This window comes from Lepidochelys kempii, chromosome 25 (genome assembly GCF_965140265.1).
Source record: "Lepidochelys kempii isolate rLepKem1 chromosome 25, rLepKem1.hap2, whole genome shotgun sequence".
NCBI classification, from domain to species: domain Eukaryota; kingdom Metazoa; phylum Chordata; order Testudines; family Cheloniidae; genus Lepidochelys; species Lepidochelys kempii.
The window spans coordinates 2,161,837-2,166,313 of record NC_133280.1 but is presented as its reverse complement, the minus strand read 5'-3'; positions in this window follow the sequence as shown (position 1 = coordinate 2,166,313).

Sequence of the window (4,477 nt, the reverse complement as noted above, 5' to 3'; positions counted from 1 at the left end):
ATGTGAACCTACCATTCCTGACTCCAAAGCCTCTAGCTACACAGTCAGACAGCCTTTCTCCCTGCAGCTGGGCTGGTAAAGTGTCCTGATGGCTATGGGAGCCAGGCTCACGGCCTTGTGCCCACCAAGGAGAAGGCGGGTTTGGGGGCGCGCCTTCCCCCACAGGGCTGTGCTTGAGGCCTGAGTCAGTGAACTTCCCTCCGCCAAAACTCTGGGCTGCTAAAAAGGCCAAAGAAAATTGTTTCCCTTTCTCCCCGTGCAGCCCGTTCTGCCTTTCTTCTCCTCACTCTGTGTTTCTAATTCTTTTCCTCTTCAGTAATGAGGGGATTACAAGGAAAACTCCAGCAGGATGCCTTTGTACAGGAGACAATCTGAGTGGGGAAGGCAGTTCCCGTCTTTGTCCACCATTAGAGTTCTCCCCCTCCCCTGAACTGAAGGGACATTTAGAGCAATTACTTGTCCAGAAAGTAACTGTCAATCATTCTTAAAGGGGAAGGCCTCCAATTAATGACCTCGCCTTAATCCTTTGGACTCATTTCCAATCTGCAGGGCCCGGTGACATCTGCAAGACTAAATAAAGATTCTCTCGAGCCTTAGTGAGATGGTTCTGTGACAAATAAGGAGACTAGAGGGAACTTTGGCTGCCAAGCTGCAAGATTGGTGAGGTTGAGCCGCTTGTTTGCTTTCCAGGAGGGACCTCCCAAGTTAAATACTCCTGGAAAATCCAAGTGGGGCCCAGCAGGTAATTTTGTTTTCTTCTAATTCAGCAGGGAGAGGTGTGGGAGAGATGCTGAAAAAGAAATGTGGTCTCTGGAAAGAAGCGCAGGTCCTGCGGTGGTCACTGGGGGGAATAGAAGTGCTAACGTCATGCACAGGGGGTTGGGGAGGGAGGGGGCTGAGGGGCAAATGTGGTATAAAATGTGCTCTGGAAATCAGCAGAAAAGTAGCACTAAAAACTTGATGCTTGCCGGTGTGGCCCAGTTCTCCTCTCCCTCACACCAGAGTAACTCCATCATTGACTTCCACTGGCTCCCTCCTGCTTTATACCTAAGGATCAGAGGGCAGCATCTGGCCTACTCTCTCCCCCCTTCATTCACCTGCTAATAGAGACAGGTCATCCAAATAAGAAGCCAGGCCCCTGGATATTTTGGCTTCCTTGGCTCTCTTTCCCTCTTAAGAAATAGATTTGAAAAGCAAATGGGAACAAACAAGTATTCTGAGTTTCTCAACAAAGCTGGAAACAGCCTGTCAGTTGTATGTCTTTTATTTTTTTTCTTTTGTTACATTTTTCTTCTTTTTTCTTTTACATTTCCTCTTTTTTTTTCTTTCCTTTTGCTTTTTTTCTTTGCATTTCTGTTAAACTTCAGAAGTTTTGGGGGTTTTTTTGGGGGGGGTGGAGGGGAATCCCCAGGAATCCCAATCATTTGACTAACAAGTTGCAGAGAGACAATACAACTGTTTTATTCACTGGTTCTCTCTGATCTTTATCTCAGCATGAAAAAAATGCTCTTAACTGTTTCACAGTTTATTTATTTATTTTTTAAAAAGATGGGTAGCTGCTAACCCCACTCCCATGCAAAATTGTAGAGGAACAAAAGTGTGCTCAAGAATAAATCAAAACAGAGGAAAATCCCCAGGAGATTTTGTGTCTTTGCAGTTTCCTTCATTACAGTCTTAAAGATTAAGCACTTAAAACCAAAAATTGCTGCTGTGATCATGGCGTTCATAATGAAATATCAGGATCCACCAAAGACCGAGACGGGAAATCGAAATCAGCTCTTTTAGCTGAATGAATCCAATTAAGGTTCCTTAAAAATTCTAGAAGGGATTCTTGAAACACACACACCCTGAATTTATTTAGAGGTTTTCTTTTCTTTATTTGAATTGATTTGCTAACAGGAATGGGACCAGCAGATGGAATGTTTAGAAGGGGAGCTGGTTGCATTATGCATTGGGACACCAATCAGTGTTCTGCCTGAGCAAAACCATAGGTGTAGTTTGACTTCTCCATTTGCGGGGAGGGCAGCTCCAGTCAAGCCAATGGGACTGTGCGTCAGGGGGCAAATTCTGCACCCGCCCAAGGCTTGCCATTTGCGGGGAGCATGGCAAAGACTGCAGGATCTGTGCCCTCTGCCATCTCTGGTCATTTACATAACCAATCAAGTTTCTGATGTTGTGGGGCCTTTTTGTTTCTGCTAGGTAGAGTGATCTTTCTAACCAGGGTGACACCAATGAAAATAAAAGGGTGAAAATGTGAGATAGGGCCTCAGGAGGGCATGAGAGCCAATAATGAGAGGAGGGGGTAGCACAGGGGGCTCTACAGGATCTCTGCACGTCAAAACAAAATCAGAGGTGGAAATGAAAACACTGGCCCAATTCTAACAGGAGGAAGGGCTGCACTGATCTGGGATTTAAAAACATAATGAGAAACGGGTTATTTCAAACAGAGGGTCAGATCCTGGTGGCTCCGCAGATAGATGGGTGTGTATAAGGACAGATCAACAAACAGAGAAATTGGATTTTTGTTCTTCCTTTTTAGACATTATTAAATGTTATTGTTTAATTTATTTATTATTTATTTTCTGATTTACTCCCCGCTTTATTCCCTTATGTATCATTCCGTCTTCTTGTTTTACTTCATTATTTATGTATCTGATTCTGTTATTTTTTTAATGCCTTGCTTGTTTTATTCCTGCTCCCACTCAGCGGGATTATCTAGTCTCATTCTTTCCATTGGTTATGTCTCACTGGCTTTCCTCTTTCCTTGTTGTGTGTGCAGCTAAAGCAGAGATGCTGGGATTGTAGGGGAAATTAGAGAGCCATGCATGACCAGCCCCCTACTCCATCCCCGCTATACTGTGGATCCCACTCACCGGTGGGTTTGCCCCAGCTGCCTGCCCATTGCCCCAGCTCGCATTGTTGTAGGCTCCTGCATCACAGGCACTTTGGCTCTTTATTAGTTGATTTTTTAAAATCCATATTTTTGCTCGTCCTAGAAGACAGGCGCGCACTAACCCCAGCCAGGAAGCGGACGACCCATTCCTGCTCCTGCAGCAGCCTGGTCCCTGGATTCAATAGCTGCAGCTCAGACCTCTAGAGGTTTGGGGATGGAGGTGACAGAACTGAGCGGCCAGGTGCTGGTGCGTTCCCAACTGAACAGGCCGCCTTGGGCTTGGTGTAAAGGGAACAGGGAAACTGTCACCCAGGCAACCAGCTCTTAGCCGCCCCACACACACACACTCACACACTGCACAAACACATACACAACACAGCACACTGCACACAAACAGGTAAGTGGTCACTCAGGCAAGAAGCCCTCCCCTACACACAAACAAACACCACATGCATACATGCCACACAAATACCGCACCACTTAAACACACGCACTCACCCACAAACAAGCACATGGCCACTCAGGCAATGGACCCTACAAACACAGACACAGACAGAGACACACCCAGGCCCGCCACAGCCCTCCCCTGCAGACACACCCCTAGAGACATGCCCACACACCCCAGACATGCACAGTCCCCCCTGCCCCCAGATACGGACACACACACACCCCACAGACACACATGCACAAACACACAAAGAATTCTTTGCTACGGACCGATCTAGTGGAAGGGAGACTGAAGCCGAATCCAGACTCCAAGGCCAACACCCTCCCCCCATCGCTGTGCGGGTTCATGGGCACCAGTGAGCTTCACAAGGCACAGAGGTGGAGAGCATCTGTCCGCTGGGCTGTCGACTCCCTACTGGGCCATTCACACCCCCGAGACAAGGGGCCAACCCAGAGCCTGTTCTGGCAGGGGACCGAGTTCAGGGGCACTGGAACAATTAATACAGTGGGGGTGCTGAGAGCCACTCAACCAAACTGTAAACCCTGTATCTGATGGAAACCGCTTCAAGCCAGGAGATGCAGCAGCCCCCCCCCCCCCGGCCCCCCCCCAGCACCCCTCGTTCCAGCACCTATGGCCAAATTCACTTGTCCAGACCCTTTCCAGGAGGGCAGAGTGTCTCTAGGCTGCCCGGGGAAAGACCAGACCCAGTGGAGAGCTCTCCAAAGCAGAGGTGGATGTAGGGACAGGATGTGGACAGGGAGGTGTTCAGAAACATGGGATGATGGTAGGTCTGGCTCCTCCAGCCTGCTTTGCTGCCTGGGGCCCTGGAGCTCTGCCCTAGCCAGGGATGGACCCTGGTCACCTGGTCTGGGGAATGTTCCTGTTCTGGGAGCCTGGTGCTGCTGCATCCTTGGGCCAGAGGGGTGGGTGATGGCAATGGACTGCGGTTCTGATGCAGAATCCAGGGGGCCAGTGCGTTTCTCACCCTCCTTCTCTCTCTTCTTTCCTTGCAGATGAAAAGAGCTGTGCAAATGAGAAGAGGGTGAAAGAGAGACAGAGAGAGAGGACGGTGCCAGGAGCGGGGCTGGCAGCCTGCACCTCAGCCACTCACCCACCCATCTCACCCATCCTTCCAC